The sequence below is a fragment of the Phocoena phocoena genome, chromosome 6, assembly GCF_963924675.1.
Source record: "Phocoena phocoena chromosome 6, mPhoPho1.1, whole genome shotgun sequence".
NCBI lineage: Eukaryota > Metazoa > Chordata > Mammalia > Artiodactyla > Phocoenidae > Phocoena > Phocoena phocoena.
This window is the reverse complement of record NC_089224.1, coordinates 1853573-1865337: the sequence shown is the minus strand read 5'-3', so window position 1 is coordinate 1865337 and position 11765 is coordinate 1853573.

Sequence of the window (11765 nt, the reverse complement as noted above, 5' to 3'; positions counted from 1 at the left end):
CTGCGCCACCAGGGAAGCCCTCACTTTATTACTTTTTAAGGAAACAAAATTTTAAAATACCTTCAACACCCATATATTGTTAGGAAATAGCTATAATCATAAGTTTCATACATTATTCCAAAAATCACACAATAAATGTGTATTATATCATTTTACTGCTACTTGCCATTTAGGGAACAATACAATGTTCATTTAGTCTGTAAAATTTTTAAAGATTTTGAAGACAAATTAGCGATAAATAATTCTTGGTTGAAAGAACAGAGAATTTTAAGTATTAGCTGATCATGCATAACTCTAGGACCACTTTCCCCCAAGTAAATCTGATGTTAAACTATGAAAAAATCATTAAGCAGGATGTTTTCATTTAATATATATATTATGAACAGAAAAATGTTTGATTTCTGCAGAGTTCAATTTATAATAGAATATGATTAACTTAATAATATACTTAGTACTATGAAATATGTAAAGAAGCACGCCTGCTTTCAAGGAAGTTAAAATCTAGTAAGTCATACTACGTACATGTATGTGTGTGTACACACATCTGTATTTGTGTTAGGATTTGGTTCTTGTGTTTTTTCTGTGTAGATTTAGAGAGCATATGGTAATTACTAAATGATAGTTAGATGTATAGGATTCAGAATTTTAAAACAAATTTATGATTATTTTCAAAGGTTGTGTGATTTATGGCTTTAATTATATAGACTCAGTGTGACAATGTGAAATAAAAATTGTCAAAAAATTTGAAGCAAACATATGTTCTTCAAATATCAGATAATTGAGAGAAAAGAGATTTGATAATATTCCCTAATTTCCTGCCAAACAATTATTACTTACTGTTTATTTTTATTCATCATTATTTTATGATTTAGCTTTTTTTTAAAAAAAATATATGCAGTTTATAATGTCTGGGATTTGTTTTATAATAGTTCCTGCAAATAAAGGTTTGGGAGATATTAATCCAGTATGGAAAAATCTTGAAAACTGTTCAGAAGATAGAAGTCCATTAGATAATTCTATTTTTTATGCATTTGAACATTTTCATAGTAAAATTTTAAACATTTTGCATTTATTTACTCATATTTAACTATGCTTTGAGTATCTGCTGTATGAAAAGTAATAAATGCTAACAATACTTGAGCTTTCACTCTCTATGAGACACTGTTTCACTTGAATTTACTTGTATAAATAAATTTCTCACAACAACTCTACGGGCTAGGTACTATTATCACCCGTGTTTTAATGGGGAGAACACTGAGGTACTGTGTAGTCACAAAATGTGCCGAAGATCACACTCTAAAAAAAGAGTAGAAATTTCAGCCTTGACAGTCCAGTGTCAGGACTTATAACCTCAGTCTCTATGCTGTTCGGGTACTCTGTGAACCTCAGTCTCTGTGCTGTGTAGGTACTCTGAGAATAAAGCAAGACAACTGTTAAAAAGAAAAAAATTTAAAAAGCACATTTCTTGATTCAAAGGATTTATATTTTGATAGGTGGATAAAATTAATAGAATACAAGATGAGAAGCAGAAAGTGCCGTGAGCAAGTTACATAAGACGTTATGGACAATTCCATGAGAGGCAAGTTCTCTTAGGCTGTAAGTAAATCCAGAAGCCTTCCCAGATGAAGTAGCATTTGAAATGTAGCTTAGAGATGGAAGAAGAGCCTTCCAGGTAGGGAAACCCAGAAACTAGCGCTCACACGGATAGGGTAGGGAGGCGGAGGTCATGAAATGTGTACTGTAATTGTTATCAGTTCTAAATCTGACCCTGAATAGTTAGTTATATATGGCCAACAATAAAATGCATTTTTTTCTGCTTCATTTTTTGGAGTTAAAATTCAATGTGATAGATTCAAAGGAGAAGTATTAGCAGCATCCAATGTCTTCGAGTGAATATGTCCCCTGGTCATAAATCAATACATCCTGGATTAGAGAGGATCACATCTTCTTAGCCAAATCAGTCTAAAAATACAAAATGACTTGTAGGCCAAGAAGACATGATCCTAACCTATCAAAGTTAATAATTTGTTTAAAAAAATAATGTGGATGGGGCTTCCCTGTTGGCGCAGTGGTTGAGAGTCCGCCTGCCGATGCAGGGGACACGGGTTCGTGCCCCGGTCCGGGAAGATCCCACATGCTGCGGAGCGGCTGGGCCCGTGAGCCATGGCCACTGAGCCTGCGCACCCGGAGCCTGTGCTCCGCAACGGGAGAGGCCACAGCGGTGAGAGGCCCGCATACTGAAAAAAAAAAAAAGAAATGTGGATGAATTCAAAGGCAGGTGGGTCAGTCAGTAAAGCATAGACAAGTGGGGTAAGGATTGGTGGCACCCACGTAAGAATTACATACTTAGATGGCACATCGGCCCAAGTACCAGGCATGTGGGGTCTTTTGCTAAGTGCAAATGCACTTATGCTTGTGGTAGATTGTATTATTGTTCACAACGATTCACTCGCTTCACTTCTGTTATATGGTGTGTATTACTTTTACACCCCTTCGATTTGGGGTTTGGTCATGTGCCCTGCTTCAGCCAGTGGAATATGAGTAGGCAATTTTATAGACATCTGAGCACAAACTTCTAGACACATTGTAACTTTCTGTCCCTCTTTGCAAAAACAGTGTGTGCCAGAATAGAAGAAGCTTAAATGAGAGGCCAGGGGAGCAGCCTCTTAGATCTGCCTTAGCTAACTAACGCAGTCTCAGTTTTGGCAATAGTCGCCCTGGTCTCAACATTAACTTTACGATTTTTATCTTCTGATAACTATACAGCAACGATCTTCTAGCTAAAATGTGAATGCCTGTGTAGTGCGCCATACCAAACAAGCATTTAATCCCCCTGAGTGTGTAATTTCGTATTATTCATTCAGTTTATTAGCAAATATTCATTAGGCAGCTAACATGTGCCTGGAGATGCACTGGGTGCTTGGGGTACTTCATTGAACAAGACAAAGATCCCTGCCTTGTGGCGCTTTTATTTGTTAATGAATAATTTGGAATTTTTATTTTATATGTGATTCAAAAAAGTGTAATTAATGTATGTTGTTCGGTGCAGGCTTATGCATACTCATGTGTAATGAGACTCCCCCTTGAGAGGCAGCTCTGAATAGCACAGATTTCCTTCCCGTTAGGCAGTGGTCTTCAAACCATTTGGCGTCGGTGAATTTGGAAAAACTATGTACCTCTTTATCCTTTTAAAAATGTGGCATATAAACACTTTAATTCAAGATGAGATAGTTGCAGTTTGGTTTTTAGTCTTCCAGAAGCATTCAGTGAGATCCAAAACCCAGAGCAATTCAACACCCACAATCATTCACATGAAAATGTGCGACAAGGCCGTGTTTAACAGTTGAATGTTTAGCCTCTCCCCTCTCTCTCTGAACCCCTACTTCCATTTTGTTTCCCTTATGTTTATCATGAGGTGATTTATGTTTGAATATCTTTTGAATATCTTTTGAGGTCACCTTATCATTTATTTACAAATTATGTATATACATTTTTTTCTCTGCTCTTGCCTGTAATGATTTCTATTTTTATTTACATCTGGAAGCCACTGGCTCTTTTCCACGAATCTTTGCTAATTTTCATAAGTAACTTTAATATAAATTATCTGCAAGTGACTGTATCCGTTTAAAGTGTATAATTTGGTGGGTTTTGAAGGTGTACGCATCTGTGAAGCTAAATCCACAATCAAGGTTCAGGTCATTTCCACCAGCCATGATGTTTTCCCACCTCCCTCCTGTAGTTTCTCCCCCCATCCAGGAAACCTCTTGCCCCAGGAAACCACTTGTCTGTCTTCTGCCGCTATAGATTAGTTTGCTTTACCTAGAATTTCGTATAAATCGAATTATATGATATGTACTCATTTTTCCAGCATAATATTTTTGAGATTCATTTATACTGTGTATATATCAAGAGCTCCTTTCTATTTATTTACTGCTGAGTAATATTCCATTGTATGGATATACTACATATTATCTACCCACTTACCTGATAATTATCTGCTGCTATAAATAAAAATGCCTTCATGCCAACACTTGACATTATCATCTTTTAAAATTTTAGTCATCTAATTGTGTAGTCGTATCACGTTGTGATTCTAATGTGCAAATTCTTTTTGACTAAGAATGTAGAATATCTTTTCATATGCTAAATGGCCATTTTTACATCTTCTTATATAAATTGCTCAGATCTTGTATCCATTTTCCAACTGAGTTGATGGTTTTAGTGTTGAGTTTCAAGAGATCTTTGTACATTCTAAATACACGTTCCTTATCAGCTGTGATTTACAAATTCTTGCTCTCGGTGTATGCCTTGTCTTTTCATTTGTGAAATGGTGTCTTAACGATAGAAAAGACTTCTTTATTTTTAATAATTGTAAAAAGTCCAATTAATAATTTTTAACTCATATTTTTTTTTACTCTAAAAGATTTTTGCCTACTCCAATGTCACAGTGTTTCTTTTAGAAGCTTATAGTTATATCTCGTACGATATAAATGATCAGTACTCAAATTTGTATGGTATAAAGTAGAAGTCATGTCTCATCTTTCTCCCCATAGGGAAACTCAGTTGTTACAGCACCATTTGTTTAAAAGATTTTCTTTTCTCCATTGATTTATCCTGGCACTTTGGTCAAACATTATTTTACCACATATGTGTGGGTCTAGTACGGACTCTATATTATGTTCCATTGCTCTAAATCAGTGATCTTTCACCTGTACCACACCGTCTTAATGAATAACTATACTCTATAGTAAGTGTGGAAATCAAGTAATGCGAGTTCTCCAATTTTACTGGTGTCCCCCTCCACCACCCCTTCCTCGTCCTCTTCGTCCTCCTTTAATTGCTTTGGCTTCTGTAAGTTATTTCCATTGTTTTATGAGTTTTAAAACAGCTTGTCAGTTTCCTCAAAAAAGCCTGCTGGAAGCTTGATTGAGATTTCATTGAACTTATATTGGGTGGGCCAAAAGGTTTTTTCCAGTAGAATGGCTCTAGTAGCAGTTAGTTGTCTTTAACTTCATTTGAAACAATTTCATTAGATTGTATGTGACAGCTGTCACATCAGCGTGCATTTCAAAAAAAAGACTTATCAAAATTGGTGAATTTTTGTGTAGCCATTTTAATATTGAAGATGGAAGAAAAAAAGCAACATTTTCGGCATATTGTGCTTGATTATTTCAAGAAAGGTGAAAACGCAACTGAAACACACACAAAAAAGATTTATGCAGTGTAGGGAGAAGGTGCTGTGATGGATCGAACATGTCAGAAGTGGTTTGTGAAGTTTTGTGCTGGAGATTTCTCTCTGGACAGTGCTCCACGGTTGGGTAGACCAGCTGAAGTTGATAGAGATCAAATCAAGACATTAACTGAGAACAGTCAATCGTATACCACGTGGGAGAGAGCCGACATACTCAAAATATCCAAATCAACCGTTGAAAATCATGTGCACCAGCTTGGTTATGTGAATCGCTTTGATGTCTGGGTTCCACATAAGTTCAGTGAAAAAAATCTTGACAGTATTTCCGCACGATATTCTCTACTTAAATGTAATGAAAACATTCTGATGTAAAAAAAAATTGTGACGGGCAATGAAAAGTGGATACCGTACAACGCTGTGGAATGGAAGAGATTGTGGGGCAAGCGAAATGAATCACCACCAGCCACACCAAAGGCTGGTCTTCATCCAAAGGAGGTGATGTTGTGTATATGGTGGGATTGGAAGGGACTCATCTATTATGAGCTCCTTCTGGAAAACCAAACGATTAATTCCCACAAGTACTGCTCCCAGTTAGACCAACTGAAAGCAGCACTAGATGAAAAGCGTCCAGAATCAGTCAAGAGAAAATGCATAATCTTCCATCAGCTTAACGCAAGACCCCTTGGTTCTTTGATGACCAGGCAAAAGCTGTTACAGCTTGGCTGAGAAGTTCTGATTCATCTGCAGTATTCACCAGACATTGCACCTTCAGATTTTCATTGATTTTGGTCTTTACAAAATTCTCTTTTTGTTTTTAGTTTATTTTTACTTATTTAATTTTTGAATTTTATTTTATTCACTTTTTTATACAGCAGCTTCTTATTAGTCATCAGTTTTATACACATCAGTGCATATATGTCAGTCCCAATCTCCCAATTCAGCACACCACCATCCCCACCCCCCTGCGGCTTTCCCCCTTGGTGTCTATACATTTGTTCTCTACATCTGTGTCTCAACTTCTGCCCTGCAAACTGGTTCATCTGTACTATTTTTCTAGGTTCCACATACATGCGTTAATATACGATATTTGTTTTTCGCTTTCTGACTTCCTTCACTCTGTATGACAGTCTCTAGATCCATCCACGTCTCAACAAATGACTCAATTTCATTCCTTTTTATGGCCGAGTAATATTCCATTGTATATATGTACCACATCTTCTTTATCCATTCGTACGTCGATGGGCATTTAGGTTGCTTCCATGACCTGGCTATTGTAAATAGTGCTGCAGTGAACATTGGGGTGCATGTGTCTTTTTGAATTATGGTTTTCTCAGGGTATATGCCCAGTAGTGGGATTGCTGGGTCATATGGTAATTCTACTTTTAGTTTTTTTAAGGAACCTCCGTACTGTTCTCCACAGTGGCTGTATCAATTTACATTCCCACCAACAGTGCAAGAGGGTTCCCTTTTCTCCACACCCTCTCCAGCATTTGTTGTTTGTAGATTTTCTAATGATGCCCATTCTAACTGGTGTGAGGTGATACTTCATTGTAGCTTTGAGTTGTATTTCTCTAATAATTAGTGATGTTGAACAGCTTTTCATGTTCTTCTTGGCCATCTGTATGTCTTCTTTGGAGAAATGTCTCTTTAGGTCTTCTGCCCATTTTTGGATTGGGTTGTTTGTTTCTTTAATATTGAGCTGCATGAGCTGTTTATATATTTTGGAGATGAATCCTTTGTCCATTGATTCATTTGCAAATAGTTTCTCCCATTCTGAGGGTTTTCTTTTTGTCTTGTTTATGGTTTCCTTCGCTGTGCAAAAGCTTTGAAGTTTCATTAGGTCCCATTTGTTTATTTTTATCTCCATTACTCTAGGAGGTGTATCAAAAAAGATCTTGCTGTGATTTATGTCAAAGAGTGTTCTTCCTATGTTTTCCTCTAAGAGTTTTATCGTGTCCGAGCTTACATTTAGGTCTTGAATCCATTTTCAGTTTATTTTTGTGTATGGTGTTAGGGAGTGTTCTAATTTCAGTCTTTTCCATGTAGCTGTCCAGTTTTCCCAGCACCACTTATTGAAGAGGCTGTCTTTTCTCCATTGTATGTCCTTGCCTCATTTGTCATAGATTAGGTGACCATGGGTGTGTGGGTTTATCTCTGGGCTTTCTATCTCGTTCCATTGATCTATATTTCTGTTTTTGTGCCAGTACCATATTGTCTTGATCACTGTAGCTTTGTAGTGTAGTCTGAAGTCAGGGAGCCTGATTCCTCCAGCTCCATTTTTTTCCCTCAAGACTGCTTTGGCTATTCAGGGTCTTTTGTGTCTCCATAGAAATTTTAAGATTTTTTTGTTCTAGTTTCGTAAAATGCCATTGGTAATTTGATAGGAATTGCTTTGAATCTGTAGAATGCTTTAGGTAGTATAGTCATTTTCACAATATAGATTCTTCCAATCCAAGAACATGGTATATCTCTCCATCTGTTGGTATCTTCTTTAATTTCTTTCATCAGTGTCCTATATTTTTCTGCATACAGGTCTTTTGTCTCCCTAGGTAGGTTTATTCCTAGGTATTTTATTCTTTTTGTTGCCGTGCTAAATGGGAGTGTTTCCTTAATTTCTCTTTCGGAATTTTCATCATTAGTGTATAGGAATGCCAGAGATTTCTGTGCATTAATTTTGTATGCTGCAACTTTACCAAATTCATTGATTAGCTGTAGTAGTTTTCTGGTGGCATCTTTAGGATTCTCTGTGTATGGTATCATGTCATCTGCAAACAGCGACAGCTTTACTACTCCTTTTCCAATTTGTATTCCTTTTATTTCTTTTTCTTCTCTGATTGTTGTGGCTAGGACTTCCAAAACTATGTTGAATCATAGTGGTGAGAGTGGACATCCTTGTGTTGTTCCTGATCTTAGAGGAAATGCTTTCAGTTTTTCGCCATTGAGAATGATGTTGGCTGTGGGTTGTCATATACGGCCTTTATTATGTTGAGATAGGTTCCCTCAGTACCCACTTTCTGGAGAGTTTTTATCATAAGTGGGTGTTGAATTTTGTCAAAAGCTTTTTCGGCATCTATTGAGATGATCATATGGTTTTTATTCTTCAGTTTGTTAATATAGTGTATCACATTGATTGATTTGCATATATTGAAGAATCCTTGCATCCCTGGGATAAATCCCACTTGATCATGGTGTATGAACCTTTTAATGTGTTGTTGGATTCTGTGTGCTAGTATTTTGTTGAGGATTTTTGCATCTATATTCGTCAGTGATACTGGTCTGTAGTTTTCTTTTATTGTAGTATCTTTGTCTGGTTTTGGTATCAGGGTGATGGTAGCCTTGTAGAGTGAGTTTGGGAGTGTTCCTTCCTCTGCAATATTTTGTAATAGTTTGAGCAGGATGGGTATTAGCTCTTCTCTAAATGTTTGATAGAATTCACCTGTGAAGCCATCTGGTCCTGGACTTTTGTTTGTTGGAAGATTTTTAATCAATTTCATTACTTGTGATTGGTCTGTTCATATTTTCTATTTCTTCCTGGTTCAGTCTTGGAAGGTTATACCTTTCTAAGCATTTGTCCATTTCTTCCCGGTTATCCATTTTATTGGCATAGAGTTGCTTGTAGTAGTCTCTTAGGATGCTTTGTATTTCTGCTGTGTCTGTTTCATCTGATGTGAGTATTGCTACTCCAGCTTTCTTTTGATTTCTATTTGCATGGAATATTTTTTTCCATCCCCTCACTTTCAGTCTGTATGTGTCCCTAGGTCTGAAGTTGGTCTCTTGTAGACAGCATATAGATGGGTCTTGTTTTTGTAGCCATTCAGCGAGCCTGTGTCTTTTGATTGGAGCATTTAATCCATTCACGTTTAAGGTAATTATCGATATGTATGTTCCTATGACCATTTTCTAATTGTTTTGGGGTTTTTTTGTAGGTCTTTTTCTTCTCTTGTGTTTCCCACTTAGAGAAGTTCCTTTAGCATTTGTTGTAGAGCTGCTTTGATGGTGCTGAATTCTCTTAGCTTTTGCTTATCTGTAAAGCTTTTGATTTCTCCATCGAATCTGAATGAGATCCTTGCCAGGTAGAGTAACCTTGGTTGTAGGTTCTTCCCTTTCATCACTTTAAGTATATCATGCCACTCCCTTCTGGCTTGTAGAGTTTCTGCTGAGAAATCAGCTGTTAACCTTATGGGAGTTCCCTTGTATGTTATTTGTCGTTTTTCCCTAGCTGCTTTCAATAATTTTTCTTTGTCTTTATTTTTTGCCAATTTGATTACTATGTGTCTCGGCATGTTTCTCCTTGGGTTTATCCTGCCTGGGACTCTCTGCGCTTCCTGGACTTGGGTGACTATTTCCTTTCCCATGTTAAGGAAGTTTTCGAGTATAATCTCTTTAAATATTTTCTTGGGTCCTTTCTCTCTCTCTTCTCCTTCTGGGACCCCTATAATGCGAATGCTGTTGCATTTAATGTTGTCCCAGAGGTCTCTTAGGCTGCCTTCATTTCTTTTCATTCTTTTTTCTTTCTTCTGTTCTGCAGCAGTGAATTCCACCATCCTGTCTTCCAGGTCACTTATCCGTTCTTCTGCCTCAGTTATTCTGCTATTGGTTCCTTCTAGTGTAGTTTTCATTTCAGTTATTGTATTGTTCATCTCTGTTTGTTTGTTCTTTAATTCTTCTAGGTCTTTGTTAAACATTTCTTGCATCTTCTCGATCTTTGCCTCCATTCTTTTTCCGAGGTCCTGCATCATCTTCACTATCATTATTCTGAATTCGTTCTCTGGAAGGTTGCCTATCTCCACTTCATTTAGTTGTTTTTCTGGGGTTTTATCTTGTTCCTTCATCTGGTACATAGCCCTCTGCCTTTTCATCTTGTCTATCTTTCTGTGAATGGTGTTTGTTCCACAGGCTGCAGAATTGTAGCTCTTCTTGCTTCTGCTGTCTGCCCTCTGTACAAACTTTTCTTAATGGAAAAAATTTCAATTCCCTGGAAGACTGTAAAAGGCATCTGGAACAGTTCTTTGCTCAAAAGAATAAAACGTTTGGGGAATATGGAATTATGAAGTTTCCTGAAAAATGGCAGAAAGTAGTGGAACAGAAGCGTGAATATGATGTTCAGTAAAGTTCTTGATGAAAATGAAAAATGTGTCTTTTATTTTTACTTAAAAACCGAAGGCACTTTTTGGCCAACACAGTAGATTCATTTGGAGGAAAAATAATTTCTCTAAAAATATGTAATATTCTGATTCATGAATGTAGTGTATTTTTCAATTCATTAAACTCTACTTTCTTTCGTGAATGTTTATTTTTTTCTCTGCATTTATTTTAAATTTATCTGAAATAACACATTTTCTAATTCCATGAAAATCATATTGTATTTATTTAAATTTACAGTTATTTAGTAATAATAATTGGGTATACTACTTATTTGTGATGTTTACGTTTAACTCTGTGACTTTGCTAAGCTGACTTGTTAGTTTTTGCAGCTCTTTTGTACATTTTTTATGGTATTCTACAAATACAATCAGGCCAATTTGAAAGAAAAAATAGTTTCACCGCTTCCTCTCCAATCTGTGTGTGTCTTTTAAAAAATTTGTTTTTGTTATTTTATTGGCTAGGAATTTAGTATAATGTGGAATAAATGAGAGAGCTGACATCCTAACTGTTCGTGAATCTTAGAGGGAAGCACTCCGTTTTTCTTCATTAAATACATTATTAGTTTATTTGTCTTCAATAGATTTCTTTTTAATTTAAGGACGTCTCTTTCTAGTCATAGTTTAGTAGCAGATTCTTTTTTTCAGCATGAATGATTAGTGGATTTTTAAAATTTCTTTTTCTGAAACTATTAAGATAATGAAATGGATTGTATTTTTTTTTAATTGCAATATAGTTGATTTACAATGTTGTGCCTATCTGCTGTACAGCAAAGTGACTAAGTTATACACATATATACATTCTTTTTTAAGTATTCTTTTCCATTATGGTTTATTGCAGGAGATTGCATACAGTTCCCTGTGATGTACAATAGGACTTTGTTGTTTATCCATTCTATATGCGATAGTTTGCATCTGCTAATCCCAAACTCCCAGTCCATTTCTCCCCTCCCCCTTGGCAACCACAAGTCTGATCTCTATGTCTGTGAGTCTGTTTCATAGATAGGTTCATTTTTGTCGTATTTTAGATTCCACATATAAGTGATATCATACGGTATTTGTCTTTCTCTGTCTGACCTACTTCACTTAGCATGATAATCTCTAGTTGCACTCATGTTGCTGAAAATGGCATTATTTCATTCTTTTATTTACGGTTGAGTAGTAATATTCCATTGTATATACGTTCCACATCTTCTTTACCCATTCATCTGTTGATGGACATTTATGTTGTTTCCATGTTTTGGCTATTGTGAATACTGCTGCTATGAACATTGGGGTGCATGTATATTTTTGAATTACAGTTTTGTCCAGATATATGCCCAGGAGTGGGATAGCTGGATCATATGGTAGCTCTATTTTTAGTTTTCTGAGGAACCTCCGTACTATTCTCCGTAGTGGCTGCACCAACTTACATACCCACCAACAGTGTAGGC